We start from the raw sequence: 15922 nt of genomic DNA on the forward strand, positions 1-15922 counted from the left end.
AAAAATGATGAGATGAGGAAATTTCTAGAAAAATGTTTTTGGCTTATCATAATGCTAATTCGGCTTGCAAATTGGTATTGGCCCCATTGCAGGAAAAAGCTGATTTAAATGAATTTTCATATGCATGTAGGAATGTTTACGATATGCCCCATTCATTAGCAAATTTAGATCAGGTGCAAACCTTTGCAATTGCTAAAGAAAACATACCTCTTTACCAAAAAGGACAAAAAGTTGCCCGAAAGCCAGGTCTATGCCCAAAATGTAGCAAGGGTCAACATTGGGCGAAAGATTGTAGATCTGGAAATCCCCCAAATAATAACATAGGAAGAGGTTTTAACACAAACCCTAGGAGACAATTTGCCTGTTACCATTGTGGAAAACAAGGGCATATTAAAAGGAATTGTCATCTTTTGTTAAATTCAGCTCCTCCAGGATCTATAATTACAAAATAGGAAAACGCCTATAGGGCCAGTCCCCAGGCCTTACAAATCAGGGGCAAAGTCATCAAACCATAATTCTTCCTGGCCCAGCCAAGAAGATTAATTTCAATTAATGAATTAACACATGCCACAGCGGGCAGTGCTGAGTTGATATAACTTGCCCAGAGGACATTACAATTTATCCAGAAGAATGCCCTTATATGTTACACACAGGCATAGTGGGACCCCCCCCCCAGACACAATGGGTTTCATTCTGGGCAGAAGTTCCCCTTAACGTAAGTATATCAGTAACCACAGGTGTCATTGATTCAGATTCAAAGGGAGAAATTATTGTAGTTATTAACATGCTGGTTACTTGGACTTTCAAAAAGGGGTAGACGATTGCCCAAATAGTAATAATACCTTATGTTAAATTTGGAACTTCAGATAAGATAAGAACTGCAGGTTTTGGAAGCACAGACTGGGGGCTGCCAAAAACCCATCAGTGGCTCTGATTACTAAATGTAAAGATGAAAATCCAATGATTAAACTTAATTCAGAAGGGCAATTCTTCAATGGCATAATAGACACAGGTGCTCAGGTCACTGTAATTTCTGATAAAGAATGGCCAGAAAATTGGCCTCTTCAAGAAATTTCATATTCACTAAAAGGAGTGGGAGGCCTGAGTTCTTGTTTGTTAAGCACAAACAAGTATTTTGTGGCCCAGAAAACCAAAAGGCTATAATCAGACCTCATGTGGGCCCATTCTCACCATCCCTGTGGGGCCGTGATCCACATAAACAATGGAAGGCAGAACTCCATATTCCATTAGCTCAAGGTGAGCCTGAACCTTCTCCTGAATTAAAAACCCAAAAATTTTGGTAGGGGCCACTGCCAGAAAAACCCCAGCACCAATAAAAATAAAATGGATATCTGATGAACCACTTTGGATAGGCCAGTGACCCCTTAAAATTGATAAATTAAAGGTGCTGACAGAATTAGGGGAAGAACAGCTAAAGTTAGGACATATTGAGCCTTCGTTTTCTCAATGCGATTCACCTATATTTACTATAAAAAAGAAATCTGGCATATGGAGATTGTTAATGGATCTGAGTTCTGTGAATTTATCTATGATTCCTATGGGAAAATTACAGACAGGTTTACCATCACCTGTAGTAATCCCTAAGGAATGGCCACTAATTATAATTGATTTGAAAGACTGCTTCTACCATATTCCTATTCACCCAGATGATAAACACTGTTTTGCATTCTCAGTTCCTTTTATTAATAATACCCACCCTTGCAGGCATTTTCAATAGACTGTTCTCCCTCAGGGCATGCTAAATTCACCAACTATGTGTCGATTTTTTGTGAACAAAATTTTGAGTCCTGCTTGTGAAAGATATCCCCAAGCTATAATTTATCATTACACCAATGATATTTTAATTACAATGAATAATGAAACAGATTTTCAGAAATTATAAGCATATGTGATTAATCATTTGCAAAAGGCAGGACTGAAAATAGCTTTTGAAAAAATACAGACCATGCCATCGTATCAATACTTGGACTTTATTTTGAATGGAACATCAATACATCCACAAAATATTTCCATCAAAAAAGAGAGCCTTAAAACACTTAATGACTTTCAGAAACTTTTGGGTGATGTAAATTGGCTCTGCCCAGTGCTAGGAATCTTGAATGCAGAGCTGTTTAATTTTTTTAAAACTTTGGAAGATAATCCTGCGTTAGATAGTCCCAGAAATCTAACACAAGCTGCCAAAAATGAATTGGACATTTTCTTGAACAGACTGCAATAATCATTTCTCTTAAGATTCATCCTGGGAGAGAAGGTAGTTTTATTTATTTTCTCTACAAAAAAAAAACACCTATGGCGGCTTTAATGCAACAAGCTGGTCCTTTGGAATGGGTGTATTTACATAACAAACAACCTCAGTCTGTGATATCTTACCTGCATCTAATCTCAGAATTGATTATCAAAGCAAGACTCAAATCAATATCTTTGTTAGGTTTTGATCCAGATATAATAGTATTGCCAATACCAAAAAAGGAAATTGAGTTAATATTGCCTCTTAATAAATCTCTGCAAAGGGCCCTCTCAGATTTTACAGGAGAAATTTCTTCTCGTATTCCAAAAGGAAAGACCTGGGACTTTTTGAAAAAGACTCATTTTGTTATCTCTTCAATTGTATGGGATTCTCCTATTCCCAATGCAAAGTTTTTTTATGTAGATGGATCAAGTGGGGGAAGGGGAGGAATAACCGGAGAAAATATGAATGTAACGATAGAAACCAAATATAAGTCTGCACAGAAAGTTGAATTAGCAACGTTAATTTATTTATTAGAAAATGTATCTGAAGCCATGAATGTTGTTTCTGATTCTTTATATGTTGTAAATTTATGTCCAGTGATAGCCACTGCCTCCATCAATTCTCATAGCCCTATTATACAGAACTTACTAAAAAAGTTACAACAACTTATTCAAAAAAGAACTGATCCCATCTTCATCACACATATTAGAGCCCATTCAGGTCTTCCAGAGCCAATGGCTCAAGGAAATAAAACTGGTGGTTTGTTGGCAATGCCTATATTTAAATCACCTGTAGAGGAACATTCAGCCTTACACACAAATGCTCGCCATTTACATGTAAATTATCAGATTCCATGGAGGCAAGGTAGAGAAATTATTGAAAGATGCAACATATATGCCCCGTTAGCACAGAAAACTCACATAGCAGGAGCAAACCCAAGAGGCTTACAGTCTAACGAATTGTGGCAAATGGATGTAACTCAAACAGACTTATTTCCAAAAAAACCATACCTTCATGTGGTAGTGGATACATATTCTCGATTTATTTGGGCAATCCCTATGTCTTCCCAAAAATCTAAGGCGGTTTGCAATTTTCTTTTACAATGTTTTTCTGTTATAGTTATTCCGTATTCCATTAAAACTTATAATGGACCCGCCTATTTAAGCAAAACCTTTAAATTTTTTGTGCAGAATGGCAGATAAAACTTCTTAAAGGAATTCCCCACAATTGTCAAGGACAGGCAATTGTGGAAAGAGCCCACAGAACTCTGAAAACTCAATTGCAAAAGAATAGAAAAAGAGGTTTAATGCCAACCAAGCTGTTATCTTTGACTCTTATCACACCAAATTATCTAAATTTACCCCAAGGGGAGAACTACACATTTTAATGAAGATAATCAGAGACAAGAAACAACAAATATTTCAATTTGGATAAAAGAGGATAAAAAAATGGATTGCTGGTTATCTCCTTTTGAGAGGGAGGTGTTATGCTTATGTTTCTACAAATGACAACACTCCCAAGAAATGTTGGGTCCCCTTGCGCCTCATTAGAAATCGGACTGGCGCTGATGATCAAGGTCAGGTTGCTGGGACTATAGATTCCTCCCCACATCAAGTACAGAGTGCTCGGGATATTGACAGTTGCAGCGCTGCTGAGGTGATTGGGAAAGTAAGTGAGGGATTAACTTTCATACCCCATATTCTCAGTGAATCTGACAATAGTAAAAAATCCTTACAGTCTGGAACACAAATAGAAAAACTGAAACCTGTTTTCACTGGATTACAAAATTTGGGTAACTCATGTTACATAAATTCAATATTGCAATGCTTGTATAATATTACAGACTTGACTCAGTATTTTTATCAAGATCATTATAAAAAAGATATTAACAAAGAAAATCCAAAGGGACATAAAGGTAAATTAGCAGATGAATTTGGTCTCTTATCAAAATCATGGGAAATGGATGTCATAAATATTTCAATCCTGAAAGCTTCAAAGCGACAATAGGTTTACTTAATGACCAATTTGGTGGACACAAGCACAGGATCTTCACAAATTATTAATGTTTCTTATAGAAGGACTACATCAGGATTTGCTTAAAAATTTAATAACAGATGAAACTGTACACCTTATAGACAATAAATATGAACAATTTAGGGCGTGCAAATCTATTATCTATGATACCTTTCAAGGACAGTTTAAATCTATACTACAGTGTCTTACATGTTACCAAAAGTCTGAGGTTTATGAAACATTTGTTCAGTTGTCTCTGGCTGTCAAGTCTGCAGATAAATGTACTTTACAGGAATGCATTGTTGAATTTTTAAAGAAGATTTTAGAGGTAACAATAGAATTCACTGTAATAACTGCAACACTAAAAGGGATTTTTCAAAGAAAACATATTTATGGAAAATACCTCCTGTATTGATAATTCATTTGAAACGTTTTGCTTTTGATGGAAAACAGATTAAAAAACTATACACTTATGTGGATTTTCCTTTAGAAGACCTCAATTTAGCAGAATTCACTCAAGATGATAATAACAAGACTGAAAAATATAATTTATCATCAGTATCAAATCATTTTGGTCAAGTTCATTATGGACATTGTACTTCATGTTGTAAAATTGCCATAGAACAGTATTGGATTTGATGATAAGAAGATCAAGAAAATCCCTATTGCATCGGTAAAATCCACAACAGCATATAACCTGTTTTATATTTCTCAGAGATCTACTATGAAGACTTAATAATCATTTCCCTTGTCAATTGTCATTGATGTTTTATTGGTCATTTTTTAGGTATGATTGCTTAATAGGAGTGAATACGATGAACCCCCATTGTGGTTGCTTGCATGATGTATTTATGCCTTAATTTCAGTATTGTTTTAGGTCATTATTAATTAGAAAATTTTGCAATATATTGATGTTACTTAAGACCTATATGAGAGAAAGATTATTAATCGTGTTAATGTTGCTTTATGATTTTGTATTGAGATATATCCATTTGGCAACTTTTTACTTTTCATTGTAACATCATTTTTTTATTGCCCTCAATGTAGATTTCGAAGTAGAGGTATAATCATAGTTTATATATAACCATAGTTTTTGGGTAGAATCTTCACAGTGCTCATTATCGATGACTGATTACAATATATTTACTGTTTAATATATGCATTATGGAATTTTATGGTCATATTATGCATAAAATTCTTTTTCAGATTTATTCAACCTTGCTTTAAAAAAATTTTTTTTTGTTATTGTGAATTTGAAGATATCCATCCAAACAGTTTTTCCATTATTGTATTTTCAAAGTGTTTTTTGTTGATTGAGTTAAATTTTTTTCTTTGGCTCTATTTTGATTACTGCCTAATCAATATTTTTGGTAATTATGAGTGTTATTTCCATAATTTTGTATAGTATGTATTTGCATGTCTTATTGTGTGTCTGTCTTGTATTTTTTGTATATGACACTCTTTTCCTGACACTTTATCCCCTAATTTATTATTCCTCATTATTCCCTCTTTCTTCTTAGTCCTTAACGTTTTATTTGTAGGAATCCCATCACAATTGCAAGCCTCCTGATCTCGGACTGAGGAATACATTATTAACTGTTCCAGTGCTGTGTCCTATATCAAGTTACAACTCGTCTTTCCTGATTCATCAAATGTCTTTGGTCGGACTTTTAGGAGTTCTATACTCCCCATCTTTTTAGTGTAAATTTCAACTTGGTAAAAATTTTTAGCTTATGTATTTGTATTTTTTATGATTAGAATCCTTTAAAGTATATTTAATTTTGTATTTTTGTGATTACTGTAATTAATGTTTTTAAATCATTGTAATTAGTGTTTTTAATGTTATGAAATTGATGTTATATTTCATTAAAGTTTTGCTTTTGTAACTATGTGTTTGGGGTTAGGTAGTGTTTCATTATTATTGTTGTTGTTATTGTTATTGTATTGTACACTATTATTGCTTGTTTACAAAAAAGGGGGAATTGTTGTGTATTTGTTGTAATATTGTTTTTGCCTGTCATCCCACCTGGATCTTCCAGGTGGGGGTGATTAAGGAAAGAAATAAATAGCTTATTGGGGAGGCATAAGGGGCTCTTTCGCCAGAACTGACGGCTTGTTCGGTTTGCTTTTTGGAGCTGGCTGCAACTGACAAAAGACTCTCTTTGCTGAACCTTTGGTCCCCTAATATTTTGCATTTGTTGATTATTTACTCCGGATATTATTACCAAGGTCTTCCCCAAAAGGGGGGTTTGACCTCCACTCACAGTATTGTGTCCTTTTACTCTCAAGTTTCCTGGCTTGAATGAGTTATATATGGTCCTTAGTCAAAGGATATACCTCTCTACTTAGTCCTCCTTTCTACGTACCATATAGGCTTTTATGCTAACACCTTTTATTTTTCTTATTAATTATTTTATTTAAACACCATGGGTACAAAGTAGTTCATAATACTGTTGTGCTTTTTTCCCCACAGATACAAAATTACTCATGATTGAGTTTCAGTTTCAGCACCCTTCATCAGTGCACATTTCACAGGATCAATGTCCCAAAGTTCCTCCAGACTTCCCTCTGCCTGCCTATGGGAGTTTCTTTATCTCTCTCTTATTCTGTCTTAATATCTCTCTTTCTTTCTCTCTCACTCACATGCACACACTTCCTTTTAAACACTGTAGTTTGCAATACTGTTAGTGAGGGTATCATCATATCACTTTTAGAGTGATCATTTCCAGACATCACTGTCATAGTAGCCTATTCTCTGCCCTAACTGAACTCTCCTATTTGCTTAAACTTTTACACTAAGACAAAAAAAATGTACTGTTAAAAAATATTTTTAGGGCCGGGCGGTGGCGCTGGAGGTAAGGTGCCTGCCTTACCTGCGCTAGCCTAGGAGACGGACCGCGGTTCGATCCCCCGGCGTCCCATATGGTCCCCCAAGCCAGGAGCGACTTCTGAGCGCATAGCTAGGAGTAACCCCTGAGCGTCACCGGGTGTGGCCCAAAAACCAAAAAAAAAAAAAAAAAAAAAAAAAATTTTAAACAAAGTGCATGTAAATTCTAAGTGACCCAGAGTGCAAATTATAATTAATTCTCAGCTTATTTCTTTTTCCTCTCTCTCTTTCTCCCTCCCTCCCTTCCTTCCTGCCTTCCTTTTATTTATTTTTGTTGTTGTTGTTGTTTCTTGTTTTTTGAGCCACACCCAGTGATGCTCAGGGGTTACTCCTGGCTATGCGCTCAGAAATCACTCCTGGTTTGGGGGACCATATGGGACACCAGGGGATCGAACTGAGGTCCGTCCTAGGCTAACACAGGCAAAGAGATGCCTTACGCCTTGCACCACCGCTCCGGCCCTCTCAGCTTATTTCTAAGAGAAGAATTTAGGACTATGATCCAAAAATCAGAAATAGCTAAACAAAGTTTTATCTGTATGAAAATAAATTGCTACTTGAGAAGCAAAACTGGAGAGGACAATCTCTAGAGTAGTGCTTCTTAAATAGTGGAGCACGGCCCCTGTGGGGGCATGCGGCTCCATGAAGGGGGCACATTTGACCTCTGTAAACACTGTCATAACAAGCTAACCCCCGTGTTCATGTCTCTGGAGCTGAGAGTTGCTGTGTCCTGCTTACAACCCTGCTTTGAAAAGCTATGCATTGCAAAACGTGCTCATTGTAGCCATTCATCTAGACATCACCTCTAGTTCAAAAACCAGCTCAAATTATTTTATATAGTTTTGTTTTGCATGTTAGAGTTTTTTTAAATAAAGATACGATTTACAGTCGTGCGGGGGGAGGTGCGAAAAATGTTTTCTTTTTCGTAGGGGGGCATGACAGAAAATAATTGAGAAACACTGCTCTAGAGCAAGCTTCAGAGAAAGTCTGGCTTTATTAGACTAGAACTAGGGTAATTCAACAATCAACACATACTTCAGAGTTTTCCAGGTAAAAATCAGTCATATTTATAAGGGGGAATGACAAGTATGCACAGTAGACAAACATACATTGTACATAGGTAATCATAAAGTACATGTTTAAGAAATGGTTTGGAAACATCAGGAATTTAGTTTTTAATATGGTAATGAAAAAAAGGCAGGTTGTGGAGCTTATCTTCCAATCACATACTCCACCTATGAGGTTAAGCCTGATTGCCATCTGTTCCTCTCCTGGAAAGTGAAATTCCAAATAGGAGATGAAAAGAGGATTTCAATTATACTATATGACATTTTTATTTTATATAATATTTTTATTTTATTAATATTCCTTTCCATAGTGTAGCTTATAAACGAAGTGTAACCTAAGGCATTTTTATCAAATACTCTGAAGTTTGTTTTTCTCTGTTGTTAAAAACAAGGATTAGAGTTGCTTTTTGTGAGAGCACTCTGAGGGTTAGAAGTAACATTCCAAAAGCCGACAGTCTTTCTCACATACAGAATGAGGCAGGCACCCCAAGTAGCACTGCTGCATGCTAGAAGTTTTTTGGTATCTACCAAACTATACATATTGCCATACAGAAATTTCACTTCAATCAATGCTTCCTAGTCCAAATATGTTTATAGTATTGGGATAAAGAAATTGTACAGAAGGTGAAGGACTTGTTTTGTACACAGTTCAATTTAGCTTGATCCTGGGCACCAAGTAAGCTGCCCTAAATCCCACCAGGAATGATCCCAGAGAGGAAAGAGTAAATTCAAATCTCTCCCAATGTGGCTCAACAACTAAATGGACAAACAAATGCACCATAAATTTTAATACAATTGTAACCAAAATGTATCAGGATAAAAATTATGCAGAAAAAGTAGATGAATTTTATATAAGACGGTAATTGTAAGCCTTTAAAAAACTTCTTGAGGGGTATGGAAAGATAGTACAGAAATTAGATCACTTACCTTGCATATGGCTAACCCAGGTTCTGTCCCCAGCATCCAGTATGGTTCCATGAGCCCACCAGGAGTAATTCCTGAGTGCAAAGCCAAGAGTATCCTCTGAGCACTACTAGGGGTGACCCCCCAATATAAATAAAAAACAAACCATGTTAAGTAGTCATGAATGTTAGTGAATGTGAATATAGGTGGATTGTTGTCTGAGTAATGTGAAACAATGTAAAGTGTAAATAGATGAAAAGAAATAAAGCTTACAAAGTCTTAGTGAGTGTATTTGGAGGAAATAAAAATTATTTTTGCTTCTACTCTCTATACCTCCACCTATTGTTAGAAGGAAGTGATACATCTTTATTTTTTAATATAAACACTTTAAAGACAATGTATCACATAGTTGAGATATTTGGTCATAATACATTTGTTTCCAGGTAAGTGGGATTGAAATTATTTAAAGATAAAAAGAAGGAAAAAAAAAAACATGAGAAAATTTGTGGATATTATTGTATCTCAAAATGAGGCCAGTAAGTAATTTTCAGGTTCAGTAAGCTATTGTTGCTAGTTGATATTCTACTACCCTTGTTTCTGAACATTAGGTGGCTTTAAATACACATTGATATCTAAGTTGCTATGTTTCTATAGGTGATAATGGTATTTTAAAAATTCAGATTTATGGAGGCCATGTATTCCAGGAATTCTAAGCACTATTGCTTATACTGTGGCTTTTGTTGGGTATGGATAGGCTGCTAGGGATTCCAGAAGTACAAGAAGGTATAGGAAGATGCCCTCACTTACTTGAAAAATATTCTGGTGATGGCAGTCTAAATACTGGCATACCTGGAGTTTTGGTCAGAGTGTTGTCCCTGTGGAGAGCCATAGATGAGTGGTGAAGCAGGGCCACTGGCAAACTGGTAATTGGTGTGGTAAGTGATGATTATAGTAGGCACGGTTTTGGCAAATCATAGACTTAGCTCATCTTCTCCTCCTAAGATTGTCAGTGTTTAGTTTGTGTGTCCAAAGTACTCAATTTTCATGGCTTTGTTTTATACATTCACATATTTTAAAACATTATCATTCAAGAGTACTTTTTATTATTTTTAGAATAAAAAAGTGCTTAGAATGCTTACTGTATGGTGAATTCTTAATATGCCCTGTATCAGGTCTCTACTCTTAGTGAAACATCTTATATTGCTTTAATTGTCAAAACTTCAGACACAATTTTAGAAAATATTGTTTCAGGAAATACGTTCTCTGTGGTGAAATTTTATATTGAAACTTGAACCTGACAGTAGATAATTCAGGCTCAAAGTCTACATCCAAGACTATGAGCTAAGAGACAAAGCCTAATAAAAACACAAAGACAAAGTAACAGTAGCCCCCCACCCCATCTCCATTTGTAGTGTCAATAGTCTCCCTGTTAAACTGCAATAAAGACAATAAAGGAAATAGGCTGTGAAAAATGAAAGGCATCTATTCATAAAAACAATTCAAATGAGAAAAGCCTTTTAATGGGGAAGGGGCCACTACCATGCAAAATCATGAGTAGGAGAGGGATACATAAAATCCTTCAGACAATTCATTAACCACCAATTATTGCAGGCACTAGAAATCCTTCCTCCATCATGTTTATGTTCTAAACAGAGGGGTGAATATTTTCAAGACAAATTGCAGACAATAGTCTATAGCAGATACTATTGTCAAAAGCAGCAAGTATAAATATGAGATCTGTCCCATAGATATCAAAGTCTTACAGAGAAATGAGGCCCTTAATTGGCATCTTAGTGACAATATAGTAGAGATGCAAAAGCCAGGGGCTTATAAGTGGTATGTTAAGGTCCTCAGTACAACTCTTTCTGAAAAACTCATTTTCCTGAAAATCCAAATCCATTTTACAAAAGTTTAGTACATCTCTAAATCTCTATGTGTCTACACTGAGGATATATTTTGCCAATCTGAACCATTACTGAACTGAATCTTAGTAAACAAGAAAAATAAATGTGTGGTTTCTTAAATTGCTATCTTTCAATAATGACAATTATCCAGCTACCACATAGTAACATTTACTGAAAAGGGTCTTTGTGGCCCTCACTGTAATACTACCATTATATATTTTATTATTTTCATCTTTTTCCCAAATACAACCATTTGAAATTAGTTTAAGTATTATCTACATGTGATAGAAATAAATAAGGGCTTCCTGGAGCAGGACTTTTAGCCGGCACGGGCGAGCAGCTGGCAGACCTTCGCATGTGCCAGCGGCCTCTTGGCCCGGCCTAGGGTAGGGGGGCCCGGACCTGGGTCACCCGAGCCCCCTCTCTCCCTTTCCTCCGGATCTCGAGGTGGGTTCCTGAGGAGCTGATGGGGCACCCTGGGTTTTCCCCACTCCCAGGCTGGGTCCGGAGACTGGCCTAGGGTGGGGCTTAAATCCCTGTCCTTCGGGCTTGGGAGGGTTTCTCTCCCTTCCTGGAGCAGGATTTTTAGCCGGCACGGGCAGACAGCTGGCAGACCTCCGCATGTGCCAGCGGCCTCTTGGCCCAGCCTAGGGTAGGGGGGCCCGGAGGTTGGCTTAGGGAGTGGAGTTTGATCTGGGGGGTGGCAGATAACTGCTCAGCTATACTCAGGCTGTCATTGGCAATTTCATACCAACCATCAGTACCCCAGATTTACCCTTCTTAACTTCAGTAACACACAGTTCTAACAAATCCCAGAACTATTTAGAAGGACACAAATTGTACACATATTGAACACATATATCTTTTGAATATTTTATGGGTATTTTCTTTAACTGCTGTAACTCTCTATATATTCTTCTACCATGATGTTTCTATCCACTTTTCATCTTGCCTTTTCTTTGTAAGCTGTTCAGTAAGGATTGTTGGTGGAACTGTCCCTCAGTTTGATGCCTTTGATTGAACTATGTCATGGAAATTGCTGGTCTTGTTCCTATTGCCTCCAGATGCACCAATAACGCTTCATGGCATTGATCCTTGTTTGCATAGACACATTAAAATGGGAAAACACTATACATACAGATAAGTTCTTATCTAATAAATCTCAGTACAATGTACCTTACACCCTGAACATTGATATAATGACTTGGCACAGGCCTCAGAAGAATGGGCATCCTCCATTCACGCCGGAACCAGGCAAGCTATCTACGAAACATCCAAGGTCTTTTATAGCAACAGCTGGAAGCAGTACTCTACCAGGAAAGACACTACCAAGGGTCTGACATCGACCTCCTAAAAAGAGACTTTTGTTTACACTGAGAAGACGTGACAACAACAATGACCTGCTCTACAGGACATGGTTCTCTCTATTGCCCCTTAAGTGTGAGGTGAAACGAGAGGATGCTCTGCACCATCCTGGCTGCAATATGGGATATGCAGACTCCAGGATCTTTAATACAGAAGCATGATACCAACAACAGAGACTATGTGAGGAATGGAGGTGTATTGCCACTACAGACGATGACTTGAATTGGACAAACTAGTTTGCCTGGAGCCTAGAGTCAGTCCTGTGCCAGGAAACTTCAGGGGTAGGGTCTCCTTGTATTTAGACCATAATTTGTCTTTCCATGTCCCTTATGTTTTGGTGGGCCTATGCAAACAAATGCCACTTTAATACCGTTTTTTACTATGTTCCCTTGTCTCCAATCCTTAAGAAAAACAACCCACTAAAACTTTTGAGGTTAACTTAAACTAGTAAGCATGTGCATGGAACTAGATAAATATACTTTGCCCTCAATGTTTAAGGAGTTACATAAGTCTAATGTCTTTATATTATATGGTGTGCTGCTAAGAAATAGTATGTACTACAACTGGGGATTTGAGGGACAAAGTAATTGTATTGTACATAGGTTCAGTTTTGTTTTTCTTAATGTTCTTTGGCTGAAAGTTCAAGGCTGGGATATCATCGATGGGACTACCAAGAATTCTGTTTATGGGTGATTTGGCTTCCACTGTAACTTTACCCTGTCCTCTTTCTTTGCATCTTTGTTGTCATAATTAAAATAAAAAAAGAAACAAATAAGGAGAAGTATAAAACTATATCTTATATTCTTCAATGTCTAAGAACCAAGATAATGATTTTGGCAGACACTCTCCTATTCAAATAAACCCTTTCACATCAAGTATTTGCTACCATGTGACCACAGTTACAATAAATAGTAGCCCCCCCCACGTTTGTTTTAGAATGTGGGTTTCTCACTAAGTGCTGACATTCAGCCTAATCTCCCCTCTACTCTATCAGTCTTCACATTGTATATTCAAAATCACAGAACTATATAAATAGTGCAGTAAGTAGGGCACTTACCTTGCATGAGGCTGGCTTTGGTTCAATTCCCAAGCATCCCATATGTTGTCCCGAGCACTGCCAGTAGCAATTCATGAGTGCAGCAGTAACCCCTAAGCATTGCAAGGTGTGGCACCCAAAACCAAGATAAAATAAATTCAAAGTCAGCTTTATCAATAGTATCCTATAATTTGGCAAACTTTTGATTTCTATTAACAAAGATATATCTAGTCATATTCCCTAGGTGAGATAAGGTATGAGAAAATAAAATTAATAAAACTGGAACAGTTATTTGTAGATTGCTTTTTATCAGAATGCTTTTCATCAGAATTCCAGATGGACTCCAAATATATGTCAACTCTGCTATGAGATGCCTTATAAAAACAAAAAAAGAAACTCTCTATTAAGGAATATTCCTTTTAGCTTAAAGGCACAGGTTTTACTAAAATAAGATAAAAATATTAGTTTTTACTTTGAGATTTCTTTTCCTTGAGGATGTTGGGTACTGATTTAGAGTTTAAAAGTACCCAGTTTGTCATGACTAAATCCCTGATCTATCAAGGAGTATACATTTGATGACAACTTTTTCATGAAGGATATAAAAACACTTGATTGTAAGATTAATTATTTTGGGATCTTTTCTTAGGTATTAAAATTATTTAAGAGTGATATTATATATATATATGTATATCATATATATATATATATGTATGTATATAGAGAGATTTTTGAGAGCTGTGTGGAGGTTCTAGCAGGGGAGCGCAGCTACTTGTACCCTCCACCAAAGAATGGTCTGTCTTTATTCCAGGAAGGCCGTTCTCTTAGACCGCAGCTTGGGGAAGGACTCACATGGAGCAGTGAAGGAGGAAGAGGACACCCGCCTAGCCAGCAGGGTCAGCCGAATCAACCCTGGCAATCAATGAATGGGGTGATAGATGTCACAGCCAGATCGTCCTCACATCCGATAGAAATTTTTAAGCCACAATTTCTGACTTAGATCTTCATAAACCCTTGAAGTTTTTGAGTGATTAATCTATCTTTTGTTATGTGCATAAGAATGGAGTTGGTTGCCTGGAAAAACGTGGAACTTGACGTTTTAGTCCCACTCATGGGTTGACAAGGCAGGATGAAAGAACTACAGATTGAGATGAAATAAAGTTTTTATTAATCTTGCTTAATTCATAAAGACTGCACAGAAGCCCAAAGGAGAGGCTACAGAAAAAAACTTCTAACTCAAGGAACCAAGTTATTTCCATGCATCACTGAGCTGAATATTAAGCTCCACTAGGACAGAAGTATCTACTTATACAGAGGAGTTTCCTGAGTTCTGTGCATCATTCTAGCAAATTTTCCAAACCAGAGGGAACCTCAGATTTACAGAAAGTTGTTGGAAACACAGGAAACATTGTGGTTTTGTGACTTCTAAATTGTAAGACAGTCTTAGGAAGCTGAGCCCTTTACCTACAGGACCTACAGAGTACCTCTGGTAGATGTTGCACTCTCAGACAATAGATGAACACTCAGACAACCTGCTGGAACTTGAGAATTACTTGTTGATGGGAAACTCACCAGATATCCATGTCACAGCTGGGCTCTGGACACCAATTTCATGTGCATTTTCCTTTCATATTCTAGAGATTATTTTTAGGATGTGTTCATTTGTAAAAGATAACATCTTAAATTTATTCTGTTTCTAAAAAAGCTTTTTTCTAAAAAGCTTCTAAAAGTATTAATTATAGAGCTAATTATCATATGTTTAGATGTATATTTATATATAATATATACATGAGTAATAGAAAAACACCATTTTATATATTTATACTGGGTATCAATTTTTACAAAAATAATACAATTATCTTATGCTTATAATGCTACAGTTTTAGACATATCACCATAGTGCCAGCATCTCTCCACCATTCTCCCCCATGTCCCTTCTCCCCAACTTCTCATTTAGCTAACACTTTATTTCTCAATTTTTCTGGATAGCTTGTTTTGTTTACAATGACTTCAAACTTGTCTATTTCTTTATATTATATTTATTGGTGATATAAATATTTTACCCTACTGATTCACATGACTCCCTTTGGTTCCATTTAAGTTGAAGCTAAACACATGATTTTCTCTTTTAGATGAGTAGTATTCCATTCTGCATGCACACAATTTTCCGTCCATTTATCTATTATTAGGCAATGAGCGATTTCCAGATAATTGCTTTTGTAAATTGCAGTGTTTTCTTTTGTTTTGGGGGAGCTATTACAGGTTCAGACATCAGTAAACCATGTAGTGGCAGAGATTCAATCTGGGACTCCTGCTTGCAAAGCAGGCGGTGCTCTCATCTATTGAGCTGTCTCCCCCAGTTTATCTTTCTTATGATTTTGAATAAATAGATCCAAATGCTGATTGTCAACTCACAAACAAGAGGTAACTAGACCTGGAACTATATAAAATAAGGGAAAAACACACTAGGATTTAACCAAACATCACAGGGAAGAAAGGTGA

This window comes from Suncus etruscus, chromosome 2 (assembly GCF_024139225.1).
Source record: "Suncus etruscus isolate mSunEtr1 chromosome 2, mSunEtr1.pri.cur, whole genome shotgun sequence".
NCBI classification, from domain to species: domain Eukaryota; kingdom Metazoa; phylum Chordata; class Mammalia; order Eulipotyphla; family Soricidae; genus Suncus; species Suncus etruscus.